Source organism: Puntigrus tetrazona, chromosome 9 (genome assembly GCF_018831695.1).
Source record: "Puntigrus tetrazona isolate hp1 chromosome 9, ASM1883169v1, whole genome shotgun sequence".
NCBI classification, from domain to species: Eukaryota; Metazoa; Chordata; class Actinopteri; order Cypriniformes; family Cyprinidae; genus Puntigrus; species Puntigrus tetrazona.
In genome coordinates this window covers 3,227,625-3,254,666 of record NC_056707.1, presented here as the reverse complement: position 1 = coordinate 3,254,666, position 27,042 = coordinate 3,227,625, and the positions used below count along the sequence as shown (strand labels likewise).

The window sequence follows — 27,042 nt, the reverse complement described above, 5'->3', positions numbered from 1 at the left end:
TCACCTGTGCTCAGGGTGCTAGATTGACTGGCTGCAGTGTGGCCTCTATCTCACAAAGATGATCTCTATTTGACTGACTGTTTTGTATTGATGACGAATTGGTGAGAAGCACGACAGAAATGACGCTTTCAAAAGTTGAGAGTAATGTGTAGATTAGTTTATCATTTCTGCACAGGAGGACTTTATTTCCAAATAATAGGAAATACGCCGGCATCAGTATCGGCCACAATTAGTTAAAAATATCGGCATATCGAATATCGACAAAATCCAAGATTCCCTAATATAGCTCTTTATTCTAATAGCAATACACATGCACTGTATAATCTCAACATATACAAATTGTATATATTTAGGTTTTTTAGTTTACGTTTTTACATAAAATAAAATGTAGAGATATTACTTTTGATAAATATATATATATTTATTTATTTATATTTTGTGTTTTTACAGATTCAGATTTTTTCATATATATATATATATATATATATATATATATATATATATATACTACATAACAAATCAAGTGCTGATGAACACAAAGGCTACTTCTGCATTGTTATTCAAATCATGAAATTTTCTTTTGTTAGAGCAGGTGTGCGGCAAATCTTTCTCGACAACCGCCTCCCTCCAGTGAAGATATTAACCGTGACTTCAGCTCTACATAATCAACCATGTTTGCAGTATATCTATGCCACATCAGTAGTAGCTCTGCCTCGCAGAGCCAAAGGTAGTCATCGCTACTTACGGCGTGATGTATGCCTCAAGGCTGTCGATCTCAACACTGGCGGCATCTCAAGCCACGATTAGTCTCCGCTCAGAGCGTGGCGTTAAGTCGCTTTCTTTCGTAAAAGAAGCGGGCAGGTGTTTCAGATGCATTTTTAGGTAAAGCGACCAATTACGGCGTCGCGCATTAAAATCACGGCGCTTAACTCATCCGGCCGTCAAGCGACTACGGCCTGATTGCGTTTCCATTCATAGTGATAATGCGAAGGCCAGAGCTCCCGGACAGGAGAAGCGCCGCTCAGCTGGCTAGCAAACGTGACGTAATCATTAAATAATGATCTGCCCAGTGTCGCAGATCAAGTGCAGCCGCCGTGAGAGCTCTGAGAGGCGCAGAAGCTGCACTGTTTACCTCTGAATGGCGGTTGAGCATACACTCATGTGCTGTAAAGAGGGCCTGACTGCCACAGTAACTCTAGTCACTTACCAACTAAACATCATTTCAAAGCTCTCTCCTCCTCCCACAGCTCAGCTCCCCTCCTCTCAGCCACCTTTGGCATTGGGGAGCTCAGCCACAATGTGCCAGCGAGTAATCCTCCTGCAGCATTTACCTATCAGTGACTCACTAGAAGCGCGGGGGTCTATCAACAGCAATGTATCGTGGAGGCCCTTTTCATAGTCCTCCGGGAATGCTGCAGCGCTGCCCTGAGCGCACTGCAGCATGGAAACGTCTGTCGTCTCCAGGAGGTGAATGATAGTGACTTGGACCCATATCACTCATGCAGTTTTGGGACTCGGTTTTATGTACAGCTGGGACGCTCCTCCGCCTACAGAGCCTGGGAGCAACTTTTAACGTGAGCCTTTGAAGGAGAGTACGTTGTTGACGGGGAGAGATTCAGGCTCTGATTGCCCCCAAGGAGGACGCTTCTGGTGCCTACTGGTTTCTCGATTATTTTCTGAATCATAAGAAAGTGGATTTCATCACTCTTCTTGTAGTCAGAAGATCTGCCATCTGTGGCCCAGCTGTCAGCTTTTTAGTTTCTTTTAATAATGCGTTTGTTTGCAGTCGTCATCTCAGTGTTGGCTAGAAGTCACTGCAGTATGGCTTTGCTTTGAATAGTACAGTAAGTTATATACGGAGGAGAAATATGTATTTTTTACTTGAGAAAAATAGTATGTATGGCTAAAAATATATATGTATGTAAATAAATAATGCAAATAATATACATTAACATACATATTGCAATAATATTTTTTTCTCTTTATTTTGCACTTTTCGTGTATTTATTTAATTTTTAGATTTATGGTACATTACTTAATATATAATTATACAATGTTTATATATATATATTTAAATATGATATGTATTTCACATTTATTTAATAACATCATTATTTAAATATTATATATGCATTTATATATTTCTAAAGTTAAATGTATATAAACATAAATACTTTACATTTAAATATATTTAATATCTACATATATTTAGTTATGTATAGTTGATCATATTAAGTATTATATATACATTTATAAATACATTTCTTTTTGTGAACTAACACGAACTCACAATGAGCAACTATTTTTATTAACAAAGATGAATAAATACTGTAATAAATGGATTGTTCATTGCTTGTTTATGTGTTAATAGATGAACTAATGTTAACAAATGACTCACTTATGTGTTAGCACATTTATATACGTATAGATACGTTACAAAAATGGTACACGATGTAAATAGTTTTTAGAAAAAGTTCTAGATTGATATTTTTGCACTTACAAGCATCATTCAAACTGACTGGCAACAGAAAGCATGACAAAGGCGAAAGCTGGCTTCCAGTAAGAGGTGCAGGCAGGTGATTCTTGGATATAATTGCTCCTTTCTTCGCGTGAGCGCGTTACGGTTTCTCATTTAGAAACCTCTCTGCTGTTAACAGCTCTAATGATTGTGAAGTCAGTCTCAGGAAGTGGATAAACCATGATTTTTAGTGGAGGTCTGAAGGGTTTGAGCCTGAGGCGGGTCACGCTCGTCTCTTTACGGGAACAGTGTGATGTAAAAAGTGTTGTTGAGGCACAATGAGTCCTCGCTTCCCAAACTGACATGCGCCACATCTTCCTTGTGTTCAGATTTCCTCCTTCTACTTTTTCTCTATTTTACGTTAGCGTGTTTCTAGGTCAGCTGTCTGTTCTTTCATTTGTCTGTTTGGTTTGTCCATCCTTTTTATCGATCTGTTCTCTCTTTCTTGAGATTTCTTTTGCTTTTGTCTGTCCGCTCTTTAAATGGTTCCTTCTCTTGTGCCTTCTTTCATTCGTCCTCTTTCTCAAGGCTTTTGCAGTCATTGGACAGGTCTTTTGTTTGTCAACAGTCTTAAATTAGTCTGTCCTGTCACTTGTCTGGTCTTTCTCTTCTCTCTTTAGACTAGCCATTGTTTATCTGTTCTTTCAGGCTTTTTTTTTTCATTTATTTAATGTGTTTCTTTTGTTTATTCTTTCATTTATCTGTTTCATTCCTACCATTTATTTAATTTGTCTGTTTTGTTTGTCACTCTTTCATTTGTTTGTCGTTCTTTATTAATGTGTCCGCTCTCTCTTTCTTTAGGTTAGCCATCGTTCACCTTTTCACACTTCTTCTGTTTGTTCTTTTGTCCATTCATCCGTTTCTTTTTTCCTTTTTATCTTTCCATTGTTTGTTTGATCTTTTCATTTGTTTGCTTTTGGTTGATTGTCTACCATCATTCATTTTACTTTCTCTCTCCTCTCTCTCTTTCTCTTTCTGTCTTTATGCATGTTTCTTGTAGTTTCAGTTATTCTTTTTCTTTGTGTTTTTATTTCCGCTTGCCATCTTTCTCTCAATTTTTACCTTCTTTCTAAGTTTGCTATTTTTTGTTTTTTCTTTTGCCTTTTGGTTTTACATGACTTTATTAGAGGCTTATGTCTTTATCTCTTTTTTGTTACGTCTTTAATTTTATTTCTCCTTTCCTTTGTGATTTTTTTTTTTGTAACTCGCTGTCCTTGATCCTTATCTTCCTCCTCCCCAACAAGACAAATAGGACATAAAAAAGACATCAGGAAGCTGGCAGTGACGCTTCAGGCTCGTCTGCAGATTTTCCCGTCAGTGCTGGTTGGGAAGGTTCAATAAGTGTCACGCTATGGAGTGAAACCTGACACACTGTCGTAATAATGAGCTCTTTATTACAGTGCTGGGAGTGTCAGGAGATGTTTGTGTGTGTGATTTCACGCCAGCTTCGCTCAGTCTCACACCAGCTCGTCTGTCAGGTGCATTTTTTTTTTCCTTATATTTCATACAGGAAACATTTGCACAGGCTTACAGTAAATGATGTGCATTTCTGTGGTCCCCACAGACGATCGCTGCCACCTCATCTCTACGAGGTCTGTCAATATTTCCCCCAGCAATGATTTTCAAAGCAGCTTTTTTTTTTTTTTTGCAGTAAATTGAAATGAGCTTTGCCATTTCTGCCGTCAGCTTTTGGTCGTTAAATGTTAGGTACTGACAATGCCACGGTGGCGCTGTGCCAAATGGAAAGAGAAAAAAAGCTTTTGCCCAGTTCACCCCAGCCCAAAACAGACACCTCAGCAGTCTTCAAAGAAGCCTTGGTTTACGCAGCACCGCATCCAAAACCAAACAGAACTGAAATTGTCCGTTCACAAGGCTGGAAAAGTAGCCGAGCCTCGTGAGATTTGTCTTCTGAGGTTATGGAGTTCAGGTCAGCCTGCGCTGTAGATGAAACAGTGGTGCGGGATTTAGGATGGATGGAAAGATTTTCCTCCATTTATGTGCCTTCTTTAAGCGCCGCATTGCAGTCCTGTAAATGCAGAAGTGACTGTATTAGACACATTGCTCAAGAAGTAACAATGGCAGTATTAAAACATTAACGTAAAGCGTAATGTTGCAACTCACAAATATTTTGATGCTTACTTCTGATCAGAAAGGTACTCCTGCTGCAAACACTCGCCAGTGATCTCCAAATGATTTAAAACTTGAAAATTACAATAAATAGGGACTAAAAGCATGCATATAGTCAGTCATCTAAACTATGAATAGGGGGTTTCAAGCAGTGTTTCAGGTTTTGGGACACGTAGCGATAGATAACTGTTTTATTTGCAATTACAAAATTTTGTACCTTTTTTAAGGCTTTGTTAGCAAATGTTTCTGTCGTAGGAAGTTTTGATTTTCATAGCAACCTATGTCTTATGATTTCAATCTATATTTACTTCAGAACAACCTAAAAAAATGCAGAAAAATACGCGCTTAAAAGTTAAAACCTTATAATAATATTAATTAATTCAAGCGATAAGGGTGAGTATTGTAAGGCTAACTCTTTACTGCTTTAAATGTTTAAAATATTTAACAGTTAAAAACATTTGAAATTTTAAAAACTAATCAAATATAATCAGTCACATAACTAATTAAAAGCAATTGAAATAGTTACACTACTTATTACTTGTAATCTGTTACATTTCCAAAGTAACTTCTTCAAACACTGGGTTCAATTAGTGCAGTCAAAGCGATTAATTGTGATTAACTGCATCTGAAATAGAGCAGATTTTATAGCATTTTGTATTAGTATTATAGTATACGCAAATGCATGGAAATATTTAAGATACGTTACGTTTATATATATTAAATATAATTTATATTAATAGAAATATATACACATAAATGCATGGAAATATATCGTCTGCGTTTTTTTGTATACAGTATGATAATAAATATAAGCAGTCCAAACACGCATGCTATATAAACAAAAACGTTTATTTTGAGCGCGATTAATAGTAACTGATATCGTTTTGATAAGAATTGATGACCATGAAGTTTTAACACAAAAAGCTGCATTAAATTGGTCACTCGCTGTTGTCGCGTGGTTTTGCATAATGCAAATGGTTGTTTTTTCTTGCGTGAAATTTTTTATCTTACATGGTGTCACTGGTGAAGGTTTTAAGTGCATGGCGCAAAAGACTAGACTTAACCATCTCTGCGAAATGTCTCGATTAGTTTAGTTAATAAGTACATAAAGGTTCAAAGAAAACTCAGAAGCATGATGGATTGAGCGGGAAGATTGGAAAACGAGCCTCAAACCTCTCTCACTGTGTGTATCTGCAGGTATTTTACTCCGTGATCATGAAAAAGGGCTCAATTTAGTCTGGCAAACATCCACCGTCTCTGCTCAGGAACAAAAGATGGTCTCATTTGGCCGAGGTCAGTGAGTTCATGTAAGGTCGCTTGGCAGGTAGAGTGGAGTTAATTCCTTTTCGTGAATTTTTATAACGTACATCTATATTCATCTTTATCATAAGTCTGTTAAAAAGGAACAAGATCTAATTTCTTAGTTATTCTTCAACATCTTTTGTTTTTTTAACAAATGCTAAATCAGTACATTTTATTTTATTTTTTATACTGAAGTTCCGTTTAAGCAAACCGGTTTCAGGGAAAGTAATATTAATAACATTCATCAATCCGATGGCACTCTGTCATCCTGAAGCAGAGGGAATCCTGTTTGCTGTTTCAGCAGCGGAGAAAAGGAGTGGAGAGGCAGAGAGAGGAGGCGGCCCGGCCTTCCAGGAAGTCTCGCCTTGTCTCCTTGCGGTGGTTTGCCCCAGAATGTACTAAGTCAAATTATGTTGTTGCCATTTGCTAAACAATATCCAAAGTCATTCCCCTTAGAGGACTGCAGGGTTTTTATGTTCTCTTATTGGAATCAAGTCGACTTCTGGGATCTCTTTGTTCCTTTTGGCAGCGCTCTGCAAACGTGTCTCCTCGGAAGTTCAAAGCAAGCATAAAAACGTTACGACCACGATTCTGACAGCAAATCGCGATCGCGGCTGTTTGATCAGAGTAAATGGGCGGAGTCGTGACCTCGGGTTTCGAACCCTTGGATTTGGCAGCACCTTCTTGGGTTTTCGGTGGGAGTGAATCCAGTCTCTGTCAGGTCCCCTGCTGGAATGTTGCCATTCTATATATGGACCTAAATGTGTTTTTGTCTGTTGTCAAGTCATTCTGTGTTCCACAAGCACTTCATCCTACTTCCCAGCACAATGAAATCAATGAGCAACATCATTTGAATGCGGAAAGACAGCTTTAACCGCTGCTGGGAGACAGGAACAGACTGTTGCTTAAACAATCAACTACTTATGGTGTGATTTAGCATATGACTTTTGCTAGTGTTGGAAACTGCTGAAAATTTTCATCTTTCTAAAAAGGTTTATATTTTTATATATATATATATATATATATATATATATATATATATATATATATATATATATATATATATATATATATGTATGTGTGTGTGTGTGTGTGTGTGTATACACGGTGTGTGTGTGTATGTATATATATATATATATGTACAGTGTATATATATATATGTACAGTGTATATATATATATATATATATATATATATATATATATATATATATAAACATAAATATAAACAACTATATGTGTGTGTGTGTGTGTATATATATTAATCATGATTAATTGTATATAAAATAAATGTTTTTGTTTACATAATATCTGTATATTTGTCTCCTGTGTTTGTATATTATGTATATAATATATAATGTATATAATCAAATAATGTATGTGTGTGTGCTTTTTAAAAATTGTTTTATACATATATATATATATGAGTTTTTTAATAATGGAATGTTTTTGTTTAGTTTTTTTTTTTTTAAAGGATGAGATCTTAGATAGAGAGAGAATGATGCACGATGGCGTAATTTTCACTCTCAGTTTCACATCTCTGCCTTTAATCTATATCTATAATCTCTCTAATCAAGTATAGAGAAGTACAATGACTTTGAATGCGTGGCTTTCAGTATTAGAACTAGCATGCATTTGATTTTAAACTTTTCATCTTTACTTGAAAGGAAACACGGGCTCCGAGGTTCTCACGCCCGTACTGCTGTGACCGATCTAACATCACAAACCCACACAACTTCGACTGCATGTGTTTGGTGACAGCTTCGTGTGCGTGCATGCGAAAGGAATACAAGGATCTAAAGCATTGTGAGGAGAGCGATTATATCAGACCGTAAACAGCTTCGTTTGAGGTCAGCCCCAATCTGACTTCGCGCACGAAAAATGGTTCCTATTAATGAAATGGATCGAATACCGCGCGGCCCCTGGCCACCCTCCAGTTCGGTTGTTTACCGCTCACTGGTTTTCCTCGAACAGTGAAGAGTTCTTGGAAAGTCTTGGCTGTGTGAGGAGCGTCTCGAAACCCCTTCAGATCCCTCATACCTTCCTTCCACACACACATGCTCTCATGTCCTTCACAATCAAACCATAATGCAGTGTTTCGTGAAGTAATTTAGATTCGTTAATTAATTTTATTGTTTTATTAGTTTTTTGTAATATGCATTTATTGTTTTGTTTTAATTATCCTTCACAGCTGTTCAATAAGCGTCACACTGAGACTTTAATCAATGCTAAATTTGATGCATTTCGCGACATCTTCAAATGTTAACAATTGTATGATTTTTGATCATTCCGCGATCACGCTATTAGTTAAATCCGTAACCGTTTGCCTCGCCCGCACCTGGTCAGCTGCGAGTAAAACAGCAATTAGTGAATTACTTTTCTTTTTTCTTTTCTCTCAGGACCTCCATTGTCTGGATGATCTGCGATCTTCTCTCCTCCGACCCGACTCCTTAACCGAATACACGCTAATAACTTAATCAATACTGACATGCCTCGGCGTGCCCACGATATGGGACATCAAGACACCAGCATCAGTCCAAGAGGTGAGACCGATCCCTGACACGCACTGCGTTCCACGTGCCAACGCTGAACTTAACGGTTTCAGCCCGTTTTGGAATCATGCGAATATTATTTCCGTACTTATGAGAAACCACACCTGTGATTGGCGACCCATGAACTGAACCTTTGTTCCCGCTCTGATAGTAAAGCATGTGATCTTTTTGTTGGCGTTAACTTTTGTTTCCCTTTTTCTTCTTCAGTTGAATTCGAATGGGTTTCAAAGGATTAAAGCTTCGTTAGATGACATCACTGCCATCATTAATACCCCTATAGGAGGTTATCAGGTGTGTTTTTAATAATGATGATAATAATAATAAACATATTATTGAATAATATACATTTTAGAAATTTTAGAAATACTAGTAGTAGTAGTAGTGTATATATAACATTTTGTATGTTTATATATTATATCTATTAAATTATTTTTTAGTATACTAAAAATGCAATTCAGCAAATATATTATTATAAATATATTATAATAATATATGATATAATTATGCAAATATAAATATTATTTCTTAGACATGTAATTTTTCAGTCTTTTTCTCTTTGTGTTTTCTTCTCTATGCTAATCATATCACGTGTTGAACAGAGACCCCAAACACAGCCAGAAGAGGAAGAGGAAGTTGAGGTGGAGGAGGCAGAGGAGCTAGGTCATGTCGACACCTATGCAGACTACAAGCCCTCTAAATGTGAGCGTTGATCTTTGGTATGCATTTTATGGCTATGCGTGTCCTATGGAAGATTTATATCGTTTCGGTTTCTCTTTTGCCGTCTTAGCCAAGATAGGGAATATCCCATCCAGACAGAGTGGTGGAGACCAACACTTTGTCCAGCGTGCCTCCTCCAGATATCACCTACACCCTGTCCATCCCAGAGACCACCATAAACAGCGGCCAGCTCTCTGCCTTGCAGCTGGAGGCCATTATCTACGCCTGCCAGGTACCCCTACCTTTCTTCTCCCAAGTAGTTCACCCAAAAATTTTTAATTCTATGGTGACCCAAAACAGCCTGGTTACAAACTTTCTTCAAAACATCTTCCTTTGTGTTCAGCAGAACAAAAGAAATTCCTACAACTATTATAAGTTAAACAATATGCACAACAAAACCTTAAAAGAAAATAACAAACTGAACTCTTTCACACAGAGTCAAAGTATCTTATGCATCTGACAAAACAAATATATATGTGTGTGTTTTCATATATGTATTGTTTAACTTTGACACTATTCACAAAACATTCTACATTTTCGATCCCTCATTTTGTATTTATTTATTCACTTATTTAATTGTATTTTTAATTGTGATTGATGATTTTAAGCATTTTAAATTATTTATATTATTTATAAATGATATAATTTTTTTATATTTATTGTAATGTTTTATTTTTGTAACTAATTGAAAGGATTTTTAAAATGTTTAGATCCTGCATTTGCTTATTACATTTTTACGTTTTATTGAGTCATTTTGTGTTATTTATTATTTTATCTTTTTAAAGAATTATTTATTGTTTTACACTATATATATATATATATATATATATATATATATATATATATATATATATATATATATATATATATATATATATATATATATAATCTACAGAATTCATTAAAGCTGTATTTCTCAAACTCTCATAATCTCACAAAGGCATCAGACTGATTGTTTGCAATATTTTATTCTTTGTATTCATTAACATGAACTTGTTTGTAATGCTCTACAGCAACATGAAGTAATTCTGCAGAACAACCAGCGGGCAGCTTCCTCATCGGGGCGGAGCCGGAGTGGGCAAAAGGCCGCACAGTGGCTGGCATCATCCTAGAAAACTTCTTAAAGGGAAGGAAGAAAGCACTATGGTAAGAGATCTCCAGATCGTCAAGCCTTAGCAAACTCGCACCGTTGACTCCTCATCAAAGACCGCCTCTAGATCCGATGCCTCATCCTCCTCATCTCTCCTCCAGGTTCAAGCGTCTCCAATGACCTGAAATATGACGAGAGAGATCTCCAAGACATCGGTGCACCAATATACAAGTGCATGCCTTGAATAAGGTCACTATTACTGTGCGGCTCAATCACGACAGCCCTGTTAACGGAGATTACGTTTCCAGTGATGCACATTGGACTTTCCCGTAGCGTTTCTCAAGGCGTCCCTAACTTGAACTGTTTTCCATCCAGATAAAGTCACGGAGACACAGCTACCTCAGAAGGGTCCTGTTTGCGACCTACTCAGCACTAATGTCGGGAGAGTCAGGCGCGCCAACTCCGAGCGCGTCTGAAGCAGATCTTAGACTGGTGTAGAGCGGGTTTTGATGGAGTTGTATCCTTCACCTTCATGTGCATAATATATATATATGTATATATTGTGGTGGGAGGAGCCAGGAGTCCGGCGCGCGCGCTCCTCTCTGGTCCTGGTATTTTGTTTAACACTATTTTTATTTCTTATTGTAAAAATCAATTTGGCAAATCCTTTTTTTTCTTTAAGATGAAGCCTATAGCAACTTCTGCTTTCTGGTTTTCTTTAACCTTTTTTTTGTTTTTTGTTTTAACAACCCTCTCTGCAAAATATGTGGGTGATACGAGTGTGAACAGTGAAGTTGGTTTACCCTTAACCATAGACATAGATTATATTTGATGAATGCCACAAAGCCAAAAATGCTACATCCACAAAGATGGGCAAAGCCGTGCTGGATCTGCAGAACAAGTTGCCGTCAGCCAGAGTGGTATATGCCAGTGCCACAGGTGCCTCGGAGCCAAAGAACATGATCTGCACATGAGCCGTCTGGGGATCTGGGGAGAGGGAGGCGCCTTCAGGACCTTTGAAGACTTCCTCCACACTATTGAGAGAGGTTTGTAGAGGAGCATGGACTTGTTGGCTGGCAAGTATGAGAACAGTGCTTTTTGAATGTGTAACCTGAATGTGCTCTTCACTCATAGGGGCGTGGGGGCCATGGAGATTGTTGCCATGGATATGAAGGTCAGCGGGATGTACATCGCACGCCAACTCAGCTTCTCAGGAGTCTCATTTCGCATCGAAGAGATCAGCCTGGACGATGATTTTAAACTTGTGTACAACAAAGCTGCTAAACTTGTGAGTTATGAGAAGAACTACAAAAATACGATTCCTCTTGCTTATATTAAAGGCGTAGTTCACTCAAAAAGTAAAGTCAGCCCATGATTTACTCTCTCCGTCAAGCCATTCTGGGTATATACGACTTTATTCTTTCAGAAGAATACAATCGTAGTTATATTACAAAAATGTTATGGCTCTTCCACTGCTTTATAATGGCAATGAATGAATGCTGAGATTTTAAACCCCAGAAAAGTGTGTTCATCCTTCATTAAAAGTGCTCCACTCAGCTCCCGGGGTTAATAAAGGTGTTCTGAAGTAATGTGTAAGAAAAAGCCTTCTGAAGCTAGTGTAAGACTAAAAATGTATCTATTCACTGACTGCCTTCCCCTGAAATTATAAAGTTACAGCAGAGATTTTCAGTGAATAAAGACTGTTTGCCACACAAAGTGGCTTCAGATACAATGCAATACTAATACCATTATGACAGTTATTTAAAGGTGCATTCTGGTCACTCAATGGGTTTGTTACTAATACTAAATTGTTACTAGTTAGTGACTGTTTGACAGCATGTTTATTCGTTATGTATCCATCTGAAGATTAGCCCTTATTAACATTATTGGCTAATATTGCTGGCTCAAATAGTTGTTGCTTATCTTAATGGTTTAAAAAAAAGTAATCATTTCGGCCTGCCAGTATGTCAGTGAATTAAAACAGTAAAGTTGCATGTGCATGCGCCAGTTATTTGAAGGCCAAGTGCCACTATTGTGTTTTTGAGATAATGTTTGAGTATTATTATTTTTTCCTGTGGTATTGAGCATTATGTACTAGATTTTTTGGTACCGTAACATCCCTACTGTGTGTGCATATCTGACACCCAAATCTGTTATCTCGTTTGCAGTGGGCGGAAGCTTTGGCTGAGTTCATGCAGGCCGCTGACGAACTCTGCATGAGTTCAGGAAGTCCCTGTGGGGTCAGTTTTGGTCATCCCACCAGCGTTTTTTTAAATACCTCTGCATCGCCGCAAGGTTCGGTGCCTGGTGGAACTGGCCAAAAAGGAGCTAGAAGCAGGAAGGTCAGTCAGATCAGTGACCCCGAACTTTCTCTGATGATTATTTGTGTTGCTGTAGGCATTTTACACCTTTCTTCTTCTTCTTCTTCTTCTTCTTCACTCTCTAGTGTGTCGTGATAGGACTACAGTCAACAGGTGAGGCTCGAACCAGAGAAGTCCTTGACAAAGCAGCGGACACTTGGACAGATTTGTCTCTGCTGCCGAGTAAGTCAATTTTGGGCATCACTGAAACCTTTCTGAAATATATGGACACTTTATGACTAATTCTTTCCAAAGTAGTTGCTCTTGCAGTTTCACAATGATAGAAAGGTTTCTCAATATGCGTTACTGTGGTCATCTCACAGGCCGTGCATCATTCTGAAACCTAGTGACAAGTGATAATAATCTCTTCCTGAAGCCATTACACAAAAACACTTTTTTACACAATTATGTGTTTGTGTGTTCCTCAGGGGTGTGTTTCAGTCGCTGGTCCTTAAACACTTTCCGTCAGAGAAGCAGAGGAGAGAAAAGGGGGCAGGGAACAAGAGGAAACGTGAGTCGCGTCGCACTTTATTATCAGTATCCATACATTGCCTGTCTTCCCCTTTACCCTTGAGATTTGATTGATCGTTCTTCCGCAGGTAAGCCAAGGGGACGACAGCCAAAGCAACCCCGACACGGCACTGACATAGGGGGAGTGATCAACATCAGCGACGACAGCAGCACAGAGTCTGACGTCTTGGACAGCGACTCCAACTCCTCGCCAGACTCGGTCCAAGACAACAACGACGATGTGATCTTCGTCGACCAAACCAAATACCAAATGGCTACCAAATGTATTTTATGAGCAACTGTGTATTCCATATCCTGACAGGGCTGTCAAAAAAGATTTTGGTTTTAAATGATAAAATACTTTTTGTGATTGATTGGTTTTCAGCCCTTTGTATTAAACTGTATATACATACATGATGTGCTTTGTTTCTCAATCGTTTAGGCAACCTAATTAATTATATATACATGAAAAGTACGGAATTTGAATTTAGTTTCTCAGCCATTTTGACAGCCCTACATCCTGATGATTTTCACAGCACCTTGAAGTAAGCAAAAGCAATTGATCTTCACTTTCATCTTTCTTGCGGTTAGAGGAGGAGAAGAAACAAGGGCTTCTCAACAAGATCGCTGAGCTGGGAAAAGAACTACCTCTTAACACACTGGATGAGCTCATTGATAAATTTGGAGGTCCAGAACAAGTATCAGAGGTCATTATTTATGTATTCATATTCCTATACATAGCTACACCTCATAAGCAAGGTTGTGTCGAGCACTAAACATTCTTTTGTGTGTGTGCCCAGATGACAGGCGTAAAGGCCGAGTGGTGCGTCGACCGGACGGCAGCGTCCGTTCACGAATCCCGCGCTGAGCAGAGCCACACCATCGACCAAATCAACATCAAGAGAAAGATCGCTTCATGAATGGAGAGAAGGTAGATCTCAGAGGAAACCACCAATCATTCTTTTCTGATTCTTTGCTGCATCCAGTAATACCTTACTGTACTCCTTCAGTTGGTAGCCATCATATCAGAAGCGGCCAGTTCTGGGATCTCGCTTCAGGCCGACAGAAGGGTGAAGAATCAGCGTCGCGCAGGGTTCACATGACCCTGGAGCTGCCTTGGAGTGCAGACAGGGCCATTCAGCAGTTTGGTGAGTAGGCGGCATTACCTCATGTCTACCAATTAAGTTTGTGGCCATGCACTAGTTATTTTGTATATATTAAGTGGGACAGTCTACCTGCATCACCCAGCCACAACCTCTATGATCAAAGCTCTCTTCCCATAAAGAGTGTCACTGCACCACAACAACTAGCTGACAACACTCTCTGTTCTTCAGGTCGCACTCATCGTTCCAATCAGGTCACGGCACGAGTACATCTTCCTGATCTCGAACTGGCAGGCGGCGACGATTTGCATCCATCGTTGCAAAGAGGCTGGAGAGTCTGGTGCGTCCCTGACATGTTCACTCTTCCATTTCTCAGTAATGTAAAAATTGTAAATACTAATATATACTGCTGTTCAAAATCAGAACTATTGTTTTAATAAAGGGGCTCTTATGCTCAACAAAGCTGCATTTATTTGATCAAACCGTTAAAACACATTATTACGATGTAAAATAACATTTTTCTATTTTTAGTATACATTCAAATCGCATCTATTCCTGCGATGCAAAGCTGAATTTTCAGCATCATTAATCCAGTCTTCAGTGTCACAAGATCCTTCAGAAATCATTCTAATATGCTGATTTATTATCAGAAATTGGAAAAATCTGGAAATTGTAATGTTTTGGAACCTGTGATACTTTTTTTCAGGATTCATTGATGAATAAAACATTTAAAAAGAACAGCATTTATTAAAAATAGAAATATTTTTAACAATATACACTACCATTCAAAAAGTTTGTGGTGAGTAAATTTGTATTCTTTATTTTTTGAAAGAAATGCACACTTTTATTCAGCAAGGATGCGATAAATAGATAAAAAGAGATGGCAAACACTTATATTGTTAGAAAAGATTTGTATTTTGAATAAATGCTATTGTTGTTTTTTACTTTTTATTTATCAAAGTATCCTGATAAAAGTATGTGACAAAAAATATTTGCCAGTTGCCAGTATTGCTAAGCATAAGAAACTCCTTTAAAAAACATTTGAACAGTAGTATATGACATTATTTTCTCATTTATTTTAAATAAAATACTTTTAACGCTGTTTTAAAGTAATGTTTTACAAAATCTTTCTTTTGTTCTGACTGCACCATTGTGTTTCACATGGTGAACTCTTAAAATTATAGGTCATTGTTGTAAAGATATTGGAACTAAAGAAAATGTAAAAAAAAAACTCTCCTCACTCCACTTCTACTTCGTATTTCTCACATATACCTTTGTGTTCAATTCACTACTTTGGTCCTAACCAACGTATTTGCATTTCACAGGGAGCTCTGACTCATGGTGACAGGAGGGCCACAGAGTCTAGAGACCTTAGCAAATACAACTTTGAAAATAAAGTGAGTATCTGTTATAGAACAGTGAAACTGCTCAAAAAAAATACTAAGATATATCATGGACTAATCCTTGGTCTGTTTTTGCTGTTCCTCTTAGTATGGCACCAAAGCTCTAGATAAGATAACCAAAGCCATCCTAGGTCAGATCGAAAGCAAGGTACCCCCTCCAAAGAACTATCCTGGCGGTGATGCCATGTTCTTCACAGGTAAATGGGTTTTGTGCGTTGCTTTAAGATGTGGATCAGGTAGAACCATGATCTCACCAATGCCTTCTAATCTTAGACATGAAGCACGGTATGATGGATGTGGGAATGCTATGCAGTCAGTCACGGCAGGCATCAACACTGAAAAGGTAAGATTTCCACAAGAGACGTGTCGCATTTGTTTTGTACATACATGACATATTTCCTCACATGCTAATCACAAACATAAACATATCTCCCCACATCATGTGACTCCTGTTTGTTTTAGACTGCAATATCACAAAGTTTCTCAACCGGATACTGGGCCTGGAGGTGCACAAACAGAACTCTCTCTTCCAGTACTTCACAGACAATTTTGACTACTTGATCGAAAGGACAAGAAAGAAGGCAAATACGATATGGGAATACTTGGTAAAACACTTCTTCTGTTGGTATGGTACTTTAAGTTGGATTGATCTGCTTAGGTGACAACCTAGTATCTGCTTTCTCTCAGATCTGGCACCAGGCAATGATCAGATTTATGAAGAAACACAGGAGAAGTTTCTAACTGCAGGAAATCCTCAAGATGGTCAAGTTATCCTTTATAAGGTGAGTATTTCTTAGTATGAAAGTGTATGAAAGGTTGAAGATACTTAAGATACTTGCATACCATGGTTCATAGAAACCATCTCTTTAATGCTTGAGCTTAGAAAATATGCCTAAGGCACACGAGTTTCATGCATGACACACACTACAAAACACGCTAATCATCTCTTCCACCAAGAGCAAAGTTTATTTTTGGAGCTTATGCAATGAAAACTGGTTTGACAGCCGTTGCAGCAAGTTCTTTGACTGAGAATAAATCGCACTGCAAAACCTTTCTCTTCACATGTATTTGGTAGAGCCAGGAATATATGTTGGACAGTACTCCAACCATTGTGGACATGTCTGACAAACATTATTTCTGACAGAACTGTTTGTGTTGAACAGATAAGTGTAGATAGAGGTATGCCATGGTTGGAAGCTCTCCAGAAGGCCCAAACTCTCACCACCCCGGAAGAAGGCTTCTATTTATCCCATAAAGTGAGTATCAGCAAAAATGTCTCATCTTTCTAAATTTGCATGTAGTTTTCCTTTCAGTAACACAGGAAAGATGCTTCCTTGGAAGAACAACTTTCTCTTCAGGGGTAAAGGAGGGTTCATGTTTTATTAGAGTTCTTCTGTAGTTGACTCTGCAGTTGAACATGTTTGTGCCTGTCTTGTTTGCAGTTGAGAGGTAACTATCCATGCGTGCTGCTAGCCATGCAAGGCCAGGAGCGCAACATGATCATCTACAAACCAAACATCGGCAAGCAGGCCCAAGCGGAAAGCCTTGAGAATCTCAGCATAAATACCGCAAGGTGTGTTCAAATGTACTTATCAGAGCAAAGTGGAGTCCTTCCCAAAACATCTCTGCTGCCATCTAGTGAGCGTTATGGTGACTTTAAGTGACGTTTTCTACCCTTGCTTCAGGTCACTCCGGAGGAGCGCAGGATAGCTGGGAAAACCAGTTCACGTTCTCCTTCAGGAAATGCAGCCATGCTAACTGGTGAGAAAAGACCCTCCCATCTTGGTACTACTTGAACAAACTGAGCCCAGAGGTTGTAACATGTACCCATATTTCCTGCAGGAATGGGAGATGCAAAAAGGTGGAGGAGGGTCATGAGTGCTTAATGGGGACTGAGATTGCGTCAGTATCACATGTTGTGTGGCGCTTGTCTGTGTTTGAAAGCGTGTGTCCGATGTGGTTGCTGACATCACCAGCTCCAGCATTCTCCAGATTGTCCGTCTCAAGACCAAGGACAGCAGCAAACAAGTTGGTGAGTCGACCTGATGTCCCTTCCCAAGGAATGTTCTGATAGTTCTGATATGCAAAATTTTGCAGGTTCTAAGGCACCACTATAGCCAGAAATCAGCATCTTGAAATGGATGTTCTCTCTTTCTCCTAGGTATTAAGATCCCAGAGAACTGCGTGTCAAAGGTGTGTCAGGAGTTAAGCGAGGATGGATGCAGAGGTGAAGCAGCGGCGATGAGAGAAGGAGCAGCAAGTTCTGGAGCTGCGGCAGGCTGAAGAGCAGCAGAGGCTGCTGGCACAGCGTCAGCTCCAAGAGTTTTACACCCCGTCTTTGTTCACCGCTTTGCCGACTCCCAACATGGCCGGCTTGCACACCCCATATATTTCCTTCCCTCGTTCCCTTCCATTAAAACGCCTTTGGAAGAAATCCTGGACTTGTCAGTTCCCAATTCCTCGTCCTCTTCCCAAGCTGACCTGGGTGTGGAGAACCTCTCCAGGCAACCCGAGCCTGCGGTGGACGAATTCAGCCTCGAAGAGTTTATTCAAGAGCAGCCGCAGCAGGAGAGCCAGGCCATGCAGAAAGCAATTCAGTTCAGGACCGTGAACTATTAGACATGTTACTGTCCTTGAACTCATTCATACCAACCCCTAGTCAAACTGTGCCAGCCTCTTCCTCCTCAGATACACCTTCAACTGTACCCATGGTCTTCTCAAATTCATTCTCTGCGTCCTTGTCCAACTTCACTCCCTCGCTCACACCATCTTCCTCGTCGCACTTATCTCTCCCCCCGACGGACCAGCAGATGCTCCCATTGCCCAACAACCACTGCAGCTCTGAAGCCATCATAAACGCACGAGAGGTGTTGAACAGCATGCTGCAAGGTGGAACAGAACCACGCCAGTCCGTCATCAAGTACCAACAACCCGAGTGAGACCTCTAGAGTCACACTCCTGTAAACGCGCACACACTCAGGGCTGTAGTTTGACCACTGCCGGCGTCCTTCTCCGCCATCGGCCTCTGTTCCACAAGTATGAAATTCTGCTTTAGGAGATGGGGTGAAGTTTGGTGTTCAAAATCCTGAATTTGATACACTGGGGCTTCAAAGAGTATTGCTTTACAAAAAATATTTCAAGCGCAGGTCTTGGGTTTGTTTTGATTACCACATCGTAGAATACACTTTGCTCAAGGTGGAGCATGCAGGAGTGAAAAGACACTTGAGGTACCATTTTGGTTCCTTATTGGAGAAACCCTCCAAGGAAGCTTCAGGCACCTTTGAAGGTGCCTCAAATGTTCTTTGAGATCTTAAATATATATTTAAAATGCCTTTCACTAAAGAAAGGAACTGGCTATAACTTTACTGACTCTCCATTGAAAATGTGCCTAGATGTTCTCCGTAAGGGGGTTTACCAATGTGCCCGACCAAAAGGAACCCCAAATGGTACCTCAAGTATTTCTTTTGTTTTTTCTGCAGTATACATTTTTGTGGCCACAGATTCCATGTCAGGGCCTAGCTGAAGTTGTACAAGCCTCACATGTGCAAGACGTATCATAAGCTCGGTTTGCATCGAACAATCATCAGCTTTACATTTCCATGATGAACTTCTGTTAGACACAACACTTTTCCTAAGGAGCAAGAGAACAGGCTACTGTCGAAATGTGCCTTTGGAACACATACAGTGGAATGTAGAGCGTAAAACACATACACCTGTACAGTTTGTGTGCAGATATTTGTAACATATTTATTGCCTTTATTTATCAGGCCTTGAAACAGTGTGCTAGTAGGAGAGCGTAACTACCTACCAATCACTTACCTGTGCAGCTGTCTCTCTGTTGTTCTAAAATAGAACAGTCTGTCCTGCTGTCCTCCGTCTCGCAACGTAACAAGACAGAACGGTAATAATCCATTAGCTGATTTATTGATCCCAAAAGGACTTCCATCGCACTTCGTCTCTTTATTAGTACAATGTTTTCATTATGACCTGGCAACTAAACAGTCCTTTCTCCTTCATGATCCGGTGTGGATAAACAAAAAAGAGCAGGTTTTTTTTGTTGTTTGATGCTATGTGAAATGCATCCCAGGTACAGTCAGTTTTTTACCTAGTTGAATTTTAACCCTTATTTAATAAATTCTTCGTCAGATGTTTAAAAAGTTCGTATCGCGTATCACAATTACTTGATTATTCTTATTTAATTTTAAAGGGACATTTTAGATGATTTTTTTAAATGTTTTGTTTTATCGATACTATGATGTTTGTAGTGCAGACAGAAAAACAAGCGACAAACAATTCAAAGCGAAATGAAAATGACATTGCTCTGCTGCACTGGGTGGTTGAATACTTTGTTCCTTTTTTCCTGTTTATCTTTATTCTTTATGCAATGATACATTCTTATAGATTTTCACAGCAATAGCCAGATATTCATATTGAACTGAAACCCAAATATTCACTTGGCTCAAACAGTTCATGGCTCTACGGTGTTAAAACCACTCCCTATCTCAGGATGAAATTTATGTCCGATTAGTTATAGATCTTTATTTAAATCTGATAAAAATGTATCCAAATATTTAATGTCTGCCTAAAAGATAAGGTTTGTCTTGTATGTAAAAATCCTGTCGATGACACATATGAAATATTATTTATTTAGCCATTATTGCATATTCACTGCACAGTTTTATTCTTTTCATTAAGGAAATTATTTCAGCCACATTTGCACTTGAACATTTTTTTTTATGTGAAATGTAGTTTCTGCTTGTAGTTCTTACATTGTTCCATATAAGTTTAGTGCATCACATAGTTTTTACTTTACAAGTGATCCAGTGTATCCATTCAGTTTTCTCAGTGCCTCCCCAAAAAAAAAAAAAAAATCAACATGTGACTTAAGTTTCTGTCATGCGATCTAACAAAGCGTCTTGTACAACGAAAGCACTATACGATGAGGCCATGAAACTAGGATAAAGTGAAACGAACCTGTTACTAAATAGAAATGCATTTGACTCGCTCTGTGTATGATTTGCACTAAAACGGCATAAATGAGTTTCTGTCTGGTTCCTGATCCATGTTTGTTTGCTCATAGCCTTTCATGGGAATGTTCAATACTGTAAACATCTCGATTCATGGGCTTCGCTTTTATATCAATATGGCATTTATGTAATTTATTGCTATGGAGAAAAAAAAAAACATGCTACTGACTATATGTATCTTGATTCTTTTTATTCCCGTGTTCTTATTCTTTTGTCATTTTCTATAGGCCTATTTATAATTTAGATCCAATTGTATATATTGTAAAAAAAAAAAAAAAAAAAAAAAAACAACAAACAAAATTGCCTTTTCGACTGTTTCTTAAAGAAATTGTTTTCTACTTGTATCGAAAGAATAGAACATATTACAAACTTTGTTATTAACAAAGCAAAAAATAAAATGTTCAGATTACAGAGTTGTGTGATTGTTTTTGGTGAACTGCTATATTTTACAAATACAAAAAAAAATAGTGGTTTGCTGACGACGGCATTTCAAGGGAAAAAATGGATGAAGATCATTTTAATTATTAATTTTATTGTATATATTTTAATTTCGGAGTGCTTAACTGATGCTGTTCTTGATTTATCTCTAGGAGTATATTAATATGTTGGTTTGTAGTGTCTTTAAATGTAATATAAATTTATTTTAATATACAAATTGTAGAAGACATTTTTAGGTTTACTAAGGCTCCCTAGTGGCCACCTGACCTCTGGTTAACAGCCATTGATAATTATTCCATACTTCTTCAAATAATAATACCATATTTTTATCACAGGATCATAGTTTTGATACCAATGTCAAGAAACATGGTAACAACATACTTTTGTAAAAGTCTGCATGTAAATGTCATAATTAACATTAAATACCATTTTGTATTGCACTTGACACCATGGATCATGACATTTATTCGTTCCTTTTTGAAAATGTAAATGGCACAAAAAAAGCTTTATTAGCTTCATATTATAAAAATAATAATAATAATAATCTTACCGTATTTTTGGTTTTGAATCTTGTTTAGTTGAGACACTTTCTACTACTTCAATTCACGGTTCGTGTCTTTCTTTCCTTCCTCTGTTTGTTTGTAGAGAGGTCCTCTGTTGAAAAACCCTCAACTTGGCAACATTTCCTTACCGGATGAGGGCGCTGCGGTGTAGGGGGAAAAAAAAAAGTTATTTTACACTAAACAGTGAAAAATACAGATCCAAAAGTATTTTTAGACGAAGCAACGAAGGAAAAAATATATATAAACATTTTTATAGCACAGTAGGCATTACTATAAAAACGATTAAAACCAAATTATCTTATTTTAACACAAAGGTTTGCACTTTTTTTATTCTGACGCTATGCGTTCCGCGGTTGTTTGGTGGGCCATAATGGAAAATATGATCAAAGAGCTGCTGCTGTGTTTGGTATAGAAACCAGCTTCGTGACGAAACCGCCCAACCCACCTGTATTAAGCCCCTCCCCCTGCGCGCAGGTACGCGGTCAGGTGCTGTATAGATAGATGCTGGAAAATATAACGAAACCTTATTAGAAAGCTGCGGGTGCCGGGCCCTGTAAGGCCTTCGATACGGAGTTATCTGTGAATTTTAAGTATTATTGTGTGTTTTTTTAAAGCGGACGCGTAGGCTGTTAAGGTGAGTGGAGTGTTTTTCTTTTGAGCTTACTTTGTTGTGTTTATCGATTGGGTTTGCCTGAGTCATGTTTCGCGTTTGGCTGAAATGCGTGGTGTTTGAATGGAAATCACGTCGAAATAGTGAATGATTGGTGATGTTATGTAAACACAGCCTGCTTCGTGCATTCTCTGAATTTCCAGCTCGTAGTTTAGATTATTTTTCAGATTATACACGATTCTTATAGTCCGCTATAAGAGTTAGTTGATCGTGTAGCGCGTGTTGCCAGATTGCTTTGCGCAGAAAGGCACGTTTTCTCAATTCTGCTCATATAGTCTGATAAATGTGTTGACGGCTAAATGTGAATAATGTTGATGCGCTTTAATGTCGTTCGTAAGAGAAATATCGTTAACTGTTGGAGGTCACGCTGTAAATTAAACCGCTCCGTCTCGTGAACGTGCAGCGTTTTCCTTTAGAAACGAACAGTAAAATTGTTTTAGGCATTTTAAAATGTACTCTCGTTGAGAGTAACATTCACTCATTGAGAGCTAAATTCGACTGGTTCGTTTCAGTTGATATGTTACATTTTTATGAGAAGCGTTGTTCGTTAAAATATGATAAATAAAAAACCATAAGCCGGTTCACAAATCCTGTCTGAACGAATCGTACGAAATGAATCGGTGTGCTGGAAAAGTGATTCTCGAGTGAACTCGAGAACATATTGTAGTACTTTTTGGTCACTTTCTGACTCCTTATGAACCTACAACCGGAGTCAAACGAGAACATTACTGAGAGGTCGACAAGTAAGTATTTAACAGTAAAAAAGATTAGCGCGTTCGCGTGAGGAGCTACTTCAATCGGTTCCTCGAAGTTCTGTTCGAAAGAACCGATTCGCGGAAATGAGACAAATGATTGAAACAGTGCTGCAAGTAAACTCAGCCTAATCTGGCTCTACTGGTTCTGCCGCTCGTATGAGTCAATACGTGCTTTGTAGTTTCACTGTGGTTTCGAGAAACAGCTTTCCCCTATATACACATTTCTCTTCAGTGATGCTATTCACACGTCTGAGCCAAAGAGACACAGGTTTTAAAGGACGTGTTTTTGCTGAGTTAAAATGAGTTTTTGCACTCTGAAATGAGTTGTGTCTTAAGGTTTCGGCCAGCCTGCCCAACTAAAAGAAAGTATGTAAAGTAACATTACCATTAAGTTGAACGTTCAAGACGTTTAAAGGTTTTAAAATGTTTTGTCTTGGACAGAGAGCATTAAGTTTGCTTGTGTACTGCAAGAGTTAATAAAGACGGGGTAACTTTGAATGAATGTTCATCCTTGACTTTGAGGGAACTTTGCCAGAGTGTTACCCAAAGTTCTGGGAATGCTTCCTGTCGGCGGGGTGTGTAAAAACATCTTGGTGTGTTCTGTTCCCTAATGTTTTCTGCTGTGATGCAGAGCAAGAAATGCCTAAATAGTTGTGGAGAACTGGGCTGGACCACCAGAAACCTATGTCTTCTTAAGAAAGCGGGAACACCTTAAAACAACACCATCTGACATGTGTAGATTACTCCTACATTTCCTGTCAAGACTTTTGGCCTGAGGGCGTGAAATGTTTCCAGTAAGATGACCACACTTGGGTTTTTGGAAAAAGCGTGCTTTAGATTTGGACACTTCCTAAATTTTATTTTTATGTATCTGCAGAGATGAAGCCCACGTCTCTGATAAAGAAAATCCGTTGGTGTTTAAACGTTGCACTGAGTGGGTTTTAGCATGATGTTGTGTGTTTGCTAGAAATAGTTGACTTAAAGAGAGAGTTCACCATACAAATAAAAAAATTCACTCATTTTACTCACCCTCATGTCCTGCATGGATTTCTTACTTCTGCTTTGTAAAGATTATTGTTACCAACTTCAAAATACAAATTTGACATTTTTGTGATGAAGCATAGTTAAATTGTAACCATTAAAATATGTTTTAGTTATTTTGTAAAAAATAACACCTATTTTGAAGGTTTGAGGAAAATATGATTTTATATTTGTATAAAATTGTGTATTAGTTCGTAATGGAAATACTAAATTATTTTTTAAATTGTGGAAATTTTTAATTGTGGAAAGTTTTATTATTAATCATTTTTATATATATATTTAATTTATTATTATTATTTTTTTATTTAATTTTTAGGGTCTTGCTGTTTGAGAAATTTAAAATTTTCAATTAGAATTTTGCTTTGACAGCTTACTGCAATGCTATAACTGAAATAAAATTATATCAACGCTAAACAGAAATAGTTACAAATAATAATAAATAACAAAAGCACACTAAAGTTACTAAAACTAAAAAAAAAACACCTAATGCTGTAACATCATATAAATAATACTAAAACCACACTGATAGTGGACACTTGTACTAAATGTCACTGACCCACAGGCTACACTTTAATACTAAATGTTAATCTTCGTGTTCTGCTTCCTCAAGCCCAATATATGCAGAAGCCTTCACTAGGCCAGTGTGCAGATTAAACATTAACAGGCCGGGCTAATGATTATCAGTGTAACCTCATCAGCTTCCTTTTAGCAACTCCACGGCTTGTTGTCAGAGAAAAAGCTTTGATGAAAAATGTTTGTGGTTTTCAATGCCTTGGACACCAAGTCTGGATTATGAAGCCTTACGTGAACCTATCTGTCCATCGCTAATCTTCATAAGGTGGCATTGTTCCACCTAGAGATCCCAGATCCTTCCTAATTCCTCGAGGGACAGCAAATATCAGAAAGTACCAAAGGATTTATCGAACTAGTGGGTGGAGCGTTCCTTGGGCTCAGGTGGGGTTTGTTTTTGTCCTCATTAACCATGCGTGTTCACGTTTCCTGTGGACTACAGGAAGTGAACTGCTTGTCAGGTGCGTCACCAAAAATGGAGATACTGTATCGATTCCAATATTTCGGTGACCCTGCCGTTCTGGCGCCAGCGCTAATAAGGTAGACGGGCTCTGAAAGATCTGGAAATGGAAGTGAGATTTAAAGGGACGGTAAGTACTAGTTGTTTATGCCAGTAGCTGAATGTGTCCTGAGTTTAGTAAACAGCGGGATGTGTCACCTGAGCCGTGGAGTGACAGCTTTGCACAGACGTACTGTAAATACTGACTCTCCCCTGCTGTACCTGTAGTGTGAGACTTTTATCACTGTGTATAGGCTTGTGGGGTGGCTTTAATTATGTAGCGCGCTTATTTGTAATACTCTAATTGCGGGAGTCATGTGCTTCAGTTATGGGCAGGGTTGAGATTTTAGTCATTTTTATAAATGCGTTTGTTTATCCTACATGTTGTGCAGTTTTTACCTGTACGCTATCATGCGACCTAGCTGTGACCCTTAATGGGCTACTCACTTAAAAATGACATTTCTGTGATCTCTTTGTGTGTGTGTTTTTTTTTTTTTCTCTTTAAAGCGCATAGGGAGATGTCTTGGATGCTCTGCTCAATATAATGAAAGTGAATGGGTTCATTTTTAAAACGGCGAAAGGTTTTCTGTCAGGTATTGAGCTGGTTAGGTTTATGCTAGTTCACAGAAATGAATATGGAGTCTGGTGAGCCATTAGCTTCGTGTCTGTAAGGCTTTGTGCGGTGACATGAAACATGTTATCATAAAGTACGGCAGTGGTGTGTAGGAACACTGGGCCGTTAAGAGTCGAACATATTCCATGAAGGGAGTTTCTAAAAAAAAAAAAAAAAGTACTTCTGATATTTGCATCCCTGCTTTCCTGTGAGCCACTTCCTTTATGACTTATGTCCTAGTCATAGCCCTTTCATAACATTTCATTTCTTCGCATTTTCAAACTAAATCTAGAAATAGTTTCCTGTGTGTATGTGTATATATATATGTTGTTTATTATTATTATATGTTATTATTATTATTATTATTTATTATTATTATTATTATTATTATTTTAATTTAATCAAGCATACAGTAATATTGTGAAAAAATATTATGGTTTAAAATAACTGTTCTCTATTTTAATATAATTTAATATATTTTAAAAAGATGGCAAATCTACATTTTCTCCATCCTAGCTCTATGTGACTATAGATGAATACAGTAAAGAGTTATATTAGAAAACCGTTTTTGGCTTTTCCGAGCTTTGTAATGATAGTGAATGATTTTTTTTTTTTTTTTGTAGTTTTAGTGAAGTTTTAAATATATGGATGTTTTTCTGACACAAATGCATTGTCTCACTTCAGGAGGCTGTGTGGAGCGTGTTTTATGACTACTCTATGCACTTTTTTGGACTTCAAAATCTCGACACCCATTCACTGCCATTTATACAGCTTGAAAATAATTTTTTAAATATAATTTCAATTGTATTCATCTGAATATAATCGCATGCACATATACACATGGGGTAGGCCTACAGTAAATTAAAAATTTGGGTGATCTATCCCTTTAACGCCTCCTTTAGTGTATAACATTTCCAGTATTTTATGTAATGGTTTAATAAAAGATGTATAGGTTTCTATAATGTTCATTAGTTTATTTGAAATGTTACTTTTTTTTTTATATTTTCAGGGTGAAAGAATATTAGTGGTGTTTGTCGACGCGTTTGTTTTGCTGTGCTTGATCAGCTTTGTGAACAGAGACTCTCTGTGACCTTTGCCTGCCAACAGCGGCCAATAAAAACATGGGAAGCATTCCAGGAATTCTCTAGTCCAATAGAAACTGCTCTCAAAGTATGTCACGGCGAT

The 27,042-nt window shown here is 38.1% G+C and overlaps 1 protein-coding gene and 1 long non-coding RNA gene across 2 annotated transcripts in view; both read left to right on the top strand.

Annotated features, from left to right (window-relative positions):
• The window catches only part of LOC122351418 (dnaJ homolog subfamily C member 15-like), a 217,026-nt gene that overhangs the window by 108,934 nt on the left and 81,050 nt on the right, over nucleotides 1–27,042 (top strand). The gene's annotated exons all lie outside the window — the stretch shown is intronic.
• On the top strand, nucleotides 8,770–9,298 carry LOC122351420. Its single transcript, XR_006251754.1, has 3 exons — nucleotides 8,770–8,789; nucleotides 9,098–9,197; nucleotides 9,286–9,298. It is a non-coding gene; the product is annotated as an uncharacterized LOC122351420 (long non-coding RNA).